Raw genomic sequence first — 12,010 nt, 5'->3', positions numbered from 1 at the left:
TTCATTTAAGAAGACACTTGACACTTTATTTCTGGGGTCAGTGTGCCACTAAAATGGGGGTTAGAGATACAACAAGGGCACCTAACTCTGGCTTTTTCTTTTGGGATCTTAAATGTAACGGGCTAGAAAAAGGCACAAGTTCCAACACACTGAGCTGACTGGTGGTCAGAGCCACTGCTAGCCAAATTGCACACACCACTGCAGTTACAGCTGGCACCAGCAAAAGCAATCAGTCAGCAAAGCAGCGGGCAAGAAGCCGTCTCCCCAGTCATTATTCTTAAGAAATAAAAACCCTAATTACCAGGCCTTAGGATGAACAAAATAAAATGGAGCACTCAAAAATGGACAGAAGAATTATTTTCTTCTACAATTAAAAAAAAACACACAATTGGCACTGGCTGAGTAAAGATTCAATGCAGATGTTGAATATGAGTCAACTTACACTAAAGAGATGTTTATATCATCTATTTGCTGGATAATCTTTACAGAAATCCACACCATAGTTACAAATGCAAAGTACACTATATTGCCAAAAGTATTCGCTCACCTGCCTTGACTCGCATATGAACGTAAGTGACATCCCATTCCTAATCCATAGGGTTCAATATGACGTCGGTCCACCCTTTGCAGCTATAACAGCTTCAACTCTTCTGGGAAGGCTGTCCACAAGGTTTAGGAGTGTGTTTATGGGAATGTTTGACCATTCTTCCAAAAGCGCATTTGTGAGGTCACACACTGATGTTGGACGAGAAGGCCTGGCTCTCAGTCTCCGCTCTAATTCATCCCAAAGGTGTTCTATCGGGTTGAGGTCAGGACTCTGTGCAGGCCAGTCAAGTTCATCCACACCAGACTCTGTCATCCATGTCTTTATGGACCTTGCTTTGTGCACTGGTGCACAGTCATGTTGGAAGAGGAAGGGGCCAGCTCCAAACTGTTCCCACAAAGTTGGGAGCATGGAATTGTCCAAAATGTCTTGGTACGCTGAAGCATTCAGAGTTCCTTTCACTGGAACTAAGAGGCCAAGCCCAGCTCCTGAAAAACAACCCCACACCATAATCCCCCCTCCACCAAACTTTACACTTGGCACAATGCAGTCAGACAAGTACCGTTCTCCTGACAACCGCCAAACCCAGACTCGTCCATCAGATTGCCAGATGGAGAAGCGCGATTCGTCACTCCAGAGAACGCGTCTCCACTGCTCTAGAGTCCAGTGGCGGCGTGCTTTACACCACTGCATCCGACGCTTTGCATTGCACTTGGTGATGTATGGCTTGGATGCAGCTGCTCGGCCATGGAATCCCATTCCATGAAGCTCTCTGCGCACTGTTCTTGAGCTAATCTGAAGGCCACATGAAGTTTGGAGGTCTGTAGCGATTGACTCTGCAGAAAGTTGGCGACCTCTTCGCACTATGCGCCTCAGCATCCGCTGACCCCGCTCCGTCAGTTTACGTGGCCTACCATTTCGTGGCTGAGTTGCTGTCGTTCCCAAACACTTCCACGTTCTTTTAATACAGCTGACAGTTGACTGTGGAATATTTAGGAGCGAGGAAATTTCACGACTGGATTTGTTGCACAGGTGGCATCCTATCACAGTTCCACGCTGGAATTCACTAAGCTCCTGAGAGCGACCCATTCTTTCACAAATGTTTGTAAAAACAGTCTGCATGCCTAGGTGCTTGATTTTATACACCTGTGGCCATGGAAGTGATTGGAACACCTGATTCTGATTATTTGGATGGGTGAGCGAATACTTTTGGCAATATAGTGTATCTACAACAGAGAATGTCACTGTTGTCATTTATTCCACTACACAGTTCCAATACCAGCTAGGCCTACATGTACTGCTGAGGCTGTGTAGTGTTTTTGCATAGAAGCCATTATTGTGTTAAGAACATATAGGAAATAACCTGCAAGAATTTAGTGTGGTTTTCACAGGTCTTAGAGAGTCATTATTGCCTCTCAGTAGTTAGAGACCCACATTCTTCCATTGCAAAATCTGTAAGATAAAGTTAGGCCAATAGCTGTGGCAGTTCACACAGTCGTTCAGCTTTTAGACTTGGCACAATCCACAGGTTCATTAGCATACCAATATGATACAATGGAGCGAGTGAAATGGGATCCTTTAATGTCTCCTTATACTAAAACTAGAGGCCTTGCAGCATTTGCCAAACTATTCAGATTTGATTGAACATTGAGATTTGCCCTTTACTCAGCAGGAATCTCCTCATATAACCTCTTTATTAAACAAGCAGAAGGAACTTGACTCTCGACCAAGGTTATGCAACTACTGCATTCTTAAAGTACCCCAGCACTCAAAATCAACAGTTTGTGCTTATGGAGAGATTCGGACGAAATTTGGTATCACACTGCAAAAGACAACGAATTCTGGGCAGTTTGTGATATTGCAAAATAAGCTTAATCGTTCTGACACCATCCCATCTGTAATGATTTAAGGATTATTTCGTACCAGGTTACATTGCAGAACCCAAAGTACTGCAGGGTGGTAACATAGCTGTTATGGACTTAGTGACTGTTGAATAAAATGCCATATTTTACACATCCTGATATCCCATTAATACCTGTAATACGCACAGGCTACTTGATTAGAGGGTAAGTAGCCAGTTAGCAATCCGCAATAGCAGAGGTACCTGAAGGTGTATCCATTTTGCATATGATGTAAACATTGATATACTTTTAGAAGGTAAAGGGGCTGGGTGACATAGCAAAACTATTTAGTGAACTTTAAGACATAAAATTCACAATACCCTATTTCATTTTGGTATTTGGGATATTTACGTTCACTAATAGAGTGCCTCAAACAGGAGTGATGCATATGTTTATATAAAATTAATAAAGGAAATGAGATAAATACACTTGGCACAAACATATGTTCAATGAGCTGCATGTTGCTTTGGGTAATTTAAAATAAAGACAATTTCAAAAACAATTCTAAATAATACATTTAATAAATGTAAATTAAAGTGAATAGTCTACAGTGTAAAAGGCAAGGTTTCATGTGTGCAATAAGACTATTTTGGTTTTAATCAATAATTAATAAATAACTGTTCAATCAGCATAGATGTGATCATCATTGTAGACACTATTTTCTATAATCATCAGTTAACCATTAATCTGTTTCAACACTGCTCATTGTTTACAGGTTATCTATGCTGATTGTTGGTACTGATGAAACTCATCATTTGTTTGTAAGATCACACACAGCAAATAAACAGCTCTACCTCCACAGACTTCTGCGTGTTTTTTGGCTTTTTTTCCCCCTTTATTAGCACTTACATTTTTTACAGCATTCCATGTATGTAGGAATTAGGTCATCTGAGTTAAAGCACCTGAACAAGTTTTTCAGCAATTGATGTGACTTCAAATTCCAGCCAGACTAAAACTGTTGGGCTTTTGAGAAAACTACTCTGAGGTGCTAGTCGTGCTTAAGTACTGCTTCGCTTCAAGTAAGGGGAAAAAAATCCCACTTCTACTTTAGCTGACAAAGCAACCAAGTACTGCTACCACACCTTAATGCTCAGTTTTAAATAACGGTGTGTATTTACTACCTCAACTCTTTATTCAAGATATTTTACTGTTTATATTTGGTGTAAACAGTTTTATATATATATATATATATATATATGTGGAAATACACAGCCCAATTTCCAGAACTGATCATCAATGGCCATAAAAAGCTTAACAAAGTATTACTGAAACTAAAAGATCCATGCTGTTTGTTAGAAAGTAAAGGCTTTCCTTGCATGCATTCTTTAAGAAAACAAGCAGCACCATAAGCAGCCTTTTACAGATTATCCCACAAACCCAGTGTTTTAATACTTTGTCTCAGATCCCGCTTTGTCAGGAGGCATCGGTGAATTTTTTCACTTTCTGTGTGGTGGTAATGTAGAGAAAAGCTTGGAGCATGGTGGTTAGGGAGGTCTGCTCACAGGCTCACGTTTCTAGGTCCACGTAAAAAGCAGGAAAAGCCATCAAGCTGCTGCATGTACAGCTTAACCTGAACCTACAGCCAGCTCCAGCAGCTCTGACTATACATACCCAGGACCTCTCTGAGCTGATGCATTTAAAGTAACTCATCAGGGTCAGTTTAAGACAAAGTATAGACCACGTCCACATATATTCCCCCCCCCACAAAACTTTCGGCTTGCGTCCTTAAAGCTGTGCTGAAATGCCGATGTGACATCCGCTGTGATCTGTTTCCTATTATAGGCCACCCCACTTTCCCCTTAAATAACCATGTTTGTACGGTGTGGGGGCTGAGAAGGTAGTCTGTAATATTCCAGTCACTACATGATTACACAGACTCTAATCCAATCATTTAGCCTTAACACGTCAACCAAAACGTGAACACAACCAAACACGTTTCTTTAAACTAGTTTCAGCATGTCGACAACAAGAACAACAACAAAAAGACTTATCTCGCATTTCGCTCCCAGACTTTTGCTTATGAGAGATCTGAGTAAGCGCTTCTCTCCGCTCGACATGAGGTAGAGAGGTTAGAGTCACTGCCCCAAAAACTTTTTCTTTGCTTATTGTGATGTTTAAGCCTCCTCCACACGTGTCTCTACATGTTAGTGGAGAAGTTTATCAAACAGCACATCTGAAGCAGTAACGGTTAACATTGTACTGCTCGAAACTCCTCCATCTTCCTGTGATTACTTTCACAGGCATTAAAACCGAGACTTTTATCTCTCTGTTTAGAGTTTTAGATCTCGGTGTGGATGTGAATTTGTTACGCCAAAAAAAACCCCCAAACTTATCGAACAACGCTTAACTACTACTACTGCTTTAACCGCATGTTTCCCCACAACTTTATTTGGCAAATTGTTGGCAGATCGCCGTGCTACAAGAAGATGTATCATTAATCATTGATTGTTATTTTACTTACCCGCTGGTTTTCTCTGATCAATCCGCTCACTTTGTTGTAACATGGTCCCGGTTTCAAAAGAAATTGTCAGCCCTTTTTTATATCACGGATCGAAAGCCCTGCGTGTGCGCGCACGCCCGCCTGTGTGCGCGCTTGCGCATTAACTCCCCTTTTTTAGTACACCGAGAAGTAAAACTTTCCTCCATGAGTCAGTTCAGCGCAAATCTGCCCATGCCTCTGTACCTCTCCTGTTTTCCATCAACAACTCGACAACTGGTGTTTGGGGGACGCCTGGACGGCGTGGTTTCTCTTATTTTAGTGCCCGAGACGACCGGTGTGAAATCATTTCATGGGTCCTCTTAATTCAGACGTATTTTGGAAACATGCCCTAATCTAGATTGTTAGCTAGAAGAGCTAAATAGCTACCGTCATATTTATGTAGTATAGAAGACCATGAGATTTGTTGGATCACAAGAAAAATGTTATGCAATTATCTCGTGCCTATACTTTTGACCCCTCCCTCCATCGCCCTCCTCTCCACTACTATCTCACCAACACTCTCCCGTCTTTCTCTCTCTCTCTCTCTCTCTCTCTCTCTCTCTCTCTCTCTCTCCCTTTACTCTGTTGAAGAAAGCAGAGACTTATCCCTGGTGTTGTCTTGGTGTTTCACCTAATGAGGGATATCCTGGTTATGAATGAGGGATATCCTGGTTCTTCTTCTTCTTCTTCTTCTTCTTCTTCTTCTTCTTCTTATTATTATTATTATTATTATTATTATTTCTGTTGTGTTTTGGAAGCCAGTGTGGATGTGTTTAACCAGGTCCTTTAAATTTCTCAGTGATTCACATTTTTCCAAGCATTCAACGTGACATGCCATGAACATCCAAAAACTCAAAGATGACAAAAACTAGCATCTTCATGCAACCTGTCTCATTACAGTCCTGTTGATCACCCATAATTTGCCTACTGTGCTAGAACGTTGTAGAACTTGGTGACTCAATGCATCTATGTCAAATTAAATTTCTCATTAATCTTACCAAAACCCTTACACATCTTACATCAAGGAAATAAGAAAGATGCTTTGTGACAAGGTCCATTGTTGAAAGAGCTATATAAAGACATGAACTGATAAAATGAAGGGATAAAATAAAATAAGGATAAAATAGTTTAATAATTTAATTTAATAATTTATTTTTTATTTCTATTTATTTATTTATTTATTTATTTATTTATTTATTTTCCCCTCTCCTTTCTCTGTTTCTGCTCTGCAGTAGAGGTAAATTTTGGTCTTGCTTTACTGGGATGGTCTTCATATGTATATATATATATATAGCCAAAAGTATTCGCTCACCCATCCAAATAATCAGAATCAGGTGTTCCAATCACTTCCATGGCCACAGGTGTATAAAATCAAGCACCTAGGCATGCAGAGTGTTTTTACAAACATTTGTGAAAGAATGGGTCGCTCTCAGGAGCTCAGTGAATTCCAGCGTGGAACTGTGATAGGATGCCACCTGTGCAACAAATCCAGTCGTGAAATTTCCTCGCTCCTAAATATTCCACAGTCAACTGTCAGCTGTATTAAAAGAACGTGGAAGTGTTTGGGAACGAGAGCAACTCAGCCACGAAATGGTAGGCCACGTAAACTGACGGAGCGGGGTCAGCGGATGCTGAGGCGCATAGTGCGAAGATGTCGCCAACTTTCTGCAGAGTCAATCGCTACAGACCTCCAAACTTCATGAGGCCTTCAGATTAGCTCAAGAACAGTGCGCAGAGAGCTTCATGGAATGGGTTTCCATGGCCGAGCAGCTGCATCCAAGCCATACATCACCAAGTGCAATGCAAAGCGTCGGATGCAGTGGTGTAAAGCACGCCGCCACTGGACTCTAGAGCAGTGGAGACGCGTTCTCTGGAGTGACGAATCACGCTTCTGGCAATCTGATGGACGAGTCTGGGTTTGGCGGTTGCCAGGAGAACGGTACTTGTCTGACTACACTGTGCCAAGTGTAAGGTTTGGTGGAGGGGGGATTATGGTGTGGGGTTGTTTTTCAGGAGCTGGGCTTGGCCCCTTAGTTCCAGTGAAAGGAACTCTGAATGCTTCAGCATACCAAGACATTTTGGACAATTCCATGCTCCCAACTTTGTGGGAACAGTTTGGAGCTGGCCCCTTCCTCTTCCAACATGACTGTGCACCAGTGCACAAAGCAAGGTCCATAAAGACATGGATGACAGAGTCTGGTGTGGATGAACTTGACTGGCCTGCACAGAGTCCTGACCTCAACCCGATAGAACACCTTTGGGATGAATTAGAGCGGAGACTGAGAGCCAGGCCTTCTCGTCCAACATCAGTGTGTGACCTCACAAATGCACTTCTGGAAGAATGGTCAAAAATTCCCATAAACACACTCCTAAACCTTGTGGACAGCCTTCCCAGAAGAGTTGAAGCTGTTATAGCTGCAAAGGGTGGACCGACGTCATATTGAACCCTATGGATTAGGAATGGGATGTCACTTAAGTTCATATGTGAGTCAAGGCAGGTGAGCGAATACTTTTGGCAATATAGTGTATATATATATAATCGCAAAAAAAATCACAATTGAAATCACATCCTGTTTTTCCGAAGTTATTTTTGAATGTGTCCATTTTGCCACATTGCGGAAAGCCCTTGAGGATTTTGCACGTGTTATGCAAAGAGCACTATGGCAGTTTTAAAACAAACAGCCAAAAAAAATCACATGATGTTTATCTCAACATAGAATTTCCTTCCTGTGTCTGGTTTGTGCTGTACTGTGACAGGCCATATGGCCATTCTGGAGTGCAGAATTTACTCAAAATGAATTAGCCTGACATTAATTGAAGAGATAAAGGAGTCAACCTCTATGTAATTGGCCAAAAGAGCAGACTGGCTACATTATTTGATCAGTCTTGTCTCTTCCTGTAATTGCCAGAACAAGCTATAAAACATGCATCAGTTAGATTAGGGTCTAGATTTAATTGAATTACCCTTGCTATTTCCACATGAGAATGGAAGCAAGTTTAAAATTGGGATGAGAGAAAAAAAATTCAAAGGTATAAACACACCTGATTCAATGTTTGTAGGTCATGATCTTAGAGACATTTTAGTGTTGTGTCATAGAAAAGTCTCCTGCCAAAGAAACAAACTAACCTAAGGGCATAGACAAGAGTGAAACACATCATGCATTGATTCTTTAATTATTATTATTATTATTATTATTATTATTATTATTATTATTATTATTATTATTATTATTATTATTATTATTATTATTAACATACTACTTTTGTTCTTTAAAATATCATACAGTTGATGATTTTAATTTTTTTGGTTTTGATACTGAAACCTTTAGTGTAGCTGTCAGTGTACTTGTCAGTAAATTTAATAACCCATCTGATAATGTTTTCTTTTTTTAAGTTTTCTGCAAGATTTACAATGATTTATAGTTGATTTATAGTTGATTTATAATGATTTTTGAGACTGAATAATGCATAGCTGTAAACACAGTAAAACTTCAGTGTTCATACACACACACACAAAGAAACAAACAAAAAAAGCACTATGCCCATATGCCCTCTGTTTGTTTTGCTAGCAGGAACAGTGATATTTCACCATAACCAACTGCTAAAATATGCACTGTAAAAAAAAATTTCGTAAAAAAACGGTCAAATCACTGGCAGCAGCGGCTGCCAAACAAAAACCATAAAATTAAAGTAAAATACGTTCATTCAAATAAAGTGCAAAAACAATCATTTTACATACATTTTTCTTAAATATTTTACAGAAAAACACTGTAATTTTACGGATTTTTCCTTTACTATTATGAACCTCTACTTTCAATAAAATGACAGCATTAAATATTTTACAGAAAAACACTGTAATTTTACAGATGTTTTCTTTATTATTATATGACATCAAATTGATGCCAGAAAATTATGTCAAAAAACAAGTCAAAAAAGCAAATCAAATTGACGTCAACATATTGAGGTCTTATTTTGAACACCAAAATAATGGTACAAAAGTAATTAAAATTTTATTTATCAGGCTGCTTTGGACACTTTCTTAGTCTGAACAGATCCATTTTCTATACCAGCTTTATTCCTAACTAGGGTCACAGGGGTCTGCTAGAGCTTATCCCACCCTGCCAGTCCATCAGAGGGTCATACATATAGACAACCACACACTTACTTCTACATGAGTATTCTAATTTAGAATTACCAACCAACCTAATGTACATATCAAACCCAGGATTCAAACCCAGGCCTTTCTTGCTGTGAGGCAACAGTGCTAACCCCTAAGCCATCATGCTACCCATGAGACCAAACCTTAGAAACTGAAATTAAAATGACCCCAAAATTAACATTACTCTTTTGACATTACAAAACCAGCTTCAGATGCCAAATGCCTTATAAGAAAAAGTGCTAAACAGCTGAATTATTGATGTCAATGTGATGTCAATATGACATCAATTTCACATCTAAAACATGACATTGATTTGATGTCAATTGAATGTCAAACATTTTGGCCTACATATATTTAAAAAAAAACTTTAAGTTTTAAAACTTTAAAAAAACATGCGTTGGTGTAATGACAAAAGTTAACTAAATTTCTTTTTAGAATTACAGAGTTTGAATGTAGAAATACACATACAACACATACACATACAAATGAGTTTTACTGTAAAATGAAGGTGGGAAGTGTTAAAATGTTATTATGGGCATAAACATTTAATATAATAAGCTACCTGTTTAATTACAATTTATTATTGTAATTTTACATAAATTGCTATGTAATTTAAGATAACAGAAAAAATACAGTTAAAAATAATACAGTATTTTTTTGTAAAAAAAATGAGAATTACTGTAATTTTTCAGTAATGGTATAATCCTTAAAATTGCAGTCAATTTGTTAATTTAAAGATAATATTGGTCATTTTACTGGTTTTTAAATATAATTTTAAATAACGGGAAACTATTGTAAAAAAAATTTGTTATTTTCTGTAAAATTAGGATTTTTTTTTACAGTGTGTCCACTGGCTCCAATGGCTACCTTTTGAATTGATTTTTAAATATTGATTTTTAAATGTCTGCATGGTCTTACCCCGTCCTGCATCAGTAAAATTATATGCCCCTGCCAGATTACACATTAAACACAAATCCAAAAACCCAGCTGTAAAGAAAGCTCTTTACTATTGACCCAAACTTTAACATTCTCTAATTTGTCAAATTTGTTTCATTTTAAAACTTACATGAACTTATATTATGCACGTTTACATTTAGGCCAACAGAGGTGTTTTATTTCAAAGCTAAAATCTGAGTGAACATGGAACATATCTGATATAAACATATATTAAAGCTCACTTTATAGAGCAGTGTTAAAAAATCTTTTATGTCTGTTTTTAGTCACAAATTCATATTACAAGCTAAATATTTTCTGGACAATCCAACCAAAAACGATCATTATCATATTTCAATGTTCAGTTTGTTTGAATCATTACAAATTATACGTATATAGTATATTGTGAAGATATACTGTACCTTTGTAGCCATGTCATAATGAAACATTTCATAAAAACAGGTTGTGTCATTTGTGTTTTTCCACTTCTACTAGTACCCTGTAGCAATGCACCCGCTGTTTTGCCTCCTGATGATCTTTCAGGGAAAGGTTGTTCAACTCTTAGAAAGATAAAAAAAATAAACAAAAGTGCCAGAGAACTGTGTGTGTGAGAGAGATCAGGGCCACTTGTGACAATTCATATATACTGGTAATAAAAAGTCTCAGTACACCATCTGTCATTTAAACCGTTTTGTGTACCTTAATTGTACCTTAAACTTTATATACCTCTTAACATAATGTCTAACATAAGGAGACAATCCTTTGCCTGTTTGTTTATGAAACTGTATCCCAAATTTCTGTCACACTGCTGACCAAATTGTTTGCTACAGAACAGGTGCTAGGGAACTAAGAACATACTGCACATAATATGATATTGCACATAATATGATATTGCACACAATGTGATGTTGCACAGGATGTGATGTTTCACACAATGTTGCACAGGATGTGATATTGCACATGGTACGATGATATGATATTGCACATGCTATTATATTAACAATATTAACATTACTGTGTAATTATTAAGTAATTATTGTGAAATTTTGATACTGTCAGTGTTCATTGGTCAGCTCAGGAGTTATAGAGTTTGATGGCCACTGGTAGGAAAGATATACTGTGACGTTCTGTGGTTGTCTTCGGTGGTCTCAGGCTACGGCTGAATGTGCTCCGGTAGGACTCTAGTGTCACATGCAGGGGTTGTGATGTGTTGTCAAGGATACTGAAAAGTTTCCTCAGCATTCTCCTCTCAGACACCTCAGCCTGAGACTTCAGAGACAGCTGACAGAGCCTGCATTCCTAATGAACTTGCTGAGTCTGTTGGCATCAGCTGTCTTCACCCTGCTACCCCAGCACACTACAGTGTAGAAGATGATGCTGGCTACTACTGAGTGGTAGAACATCTGCAGCATGGTTCTGCAGACATTAAATGACCTGAGTCTCCTGAGGAAGTACAGGTGACTGACCTTTCTTGTATCAGTGTTTTTGGTCCATTCCAGCTTGTTGTCTATGTGGACACCCAGATACTTATGGTTGTGCACAATGTCCACCTCAGTGCCCATGATGTTGATTGTGCTTAGGAGAGTTCTCTGCTTCCTAAAATTCACCACTAGCTCTTTCGTCTTTGAGACATTGAGTTGCAGGACATGGTTTCCCCAAGTTTCTAATTATTAGTAGCAATTTTGTCTTTTGTGATATTTGTTTTTATAATATTGAATTTACTTCGCTTATTAGAAGAGAAGTAAGTGTTTAGCAAAAACACACAGTGAAGAGGAAATCCAGTGTCCATAGATGGACATAGAATGCTTGTACATATACAAACAAGGGAGAGATGCCTCTAGCTCATTATCTTATTATATCTTATTATATCATAGATCTTATTATTATAGGTCTTATTATGTATATTAGGTGATAATTGAAGATTTGGATGGGAGTTTTGTTTCTAATTCAGCTTACTATTTAAATGTATAAATATATATAATTTTGGCAGAAAC

The 12,010-nt window shown here is 38.3% G+C and overlaps 1 protein-coding gene across 2 annotated transcripts in view; it reads right to left on the bottom strand.

Moving 5' to 3' along the window:
* Positions 1–10,557, bottom strand: part of st3gal8 (ST3 beta-galactoside alpha-2,3-sialyltransferase 8) — an 18,977-nt gene extending 8,420 nt beyond the window's left edge. The window contains exon 1 of one of the 2 annotated variants that reach the window (XM_058373093.1): positions 10,439–10,557. The gene's annotated coding sequence lies outside the window, so the exon portion shown is untranslated. Of the gene's footprint in view, positions 1–4,906; positions 5,345–10,438 lie in introns of those variants that run through there. The other variant, XM_058373092.1, reaches the window with a different exon arrangement.
* Positions 10,558–12,010: the final 1,453 nt, after the last annotated feature.

Source organism: Hemibagrus wyckioides, linkage group LG21 (assembly GCF_019097595.1).
Source record: "Hemibagrus wyckioides isolate EC202008001 linkage group LG21, SWU_Hwy_1.0, whole genome shotgun sequence".
Classification (NCBI taxonomy): domain Eukaryota; kingdom Metazoa; phylum Chordata; class Actinopteri; order Siluriformes; family Bagridae; genus Hemibagrus; species Hemibagrus wyckioides.
Note: the sequence above shows the minus strand (reverse complement) of the source record. Positions and strands in the feature narration are given on the sequence as shown.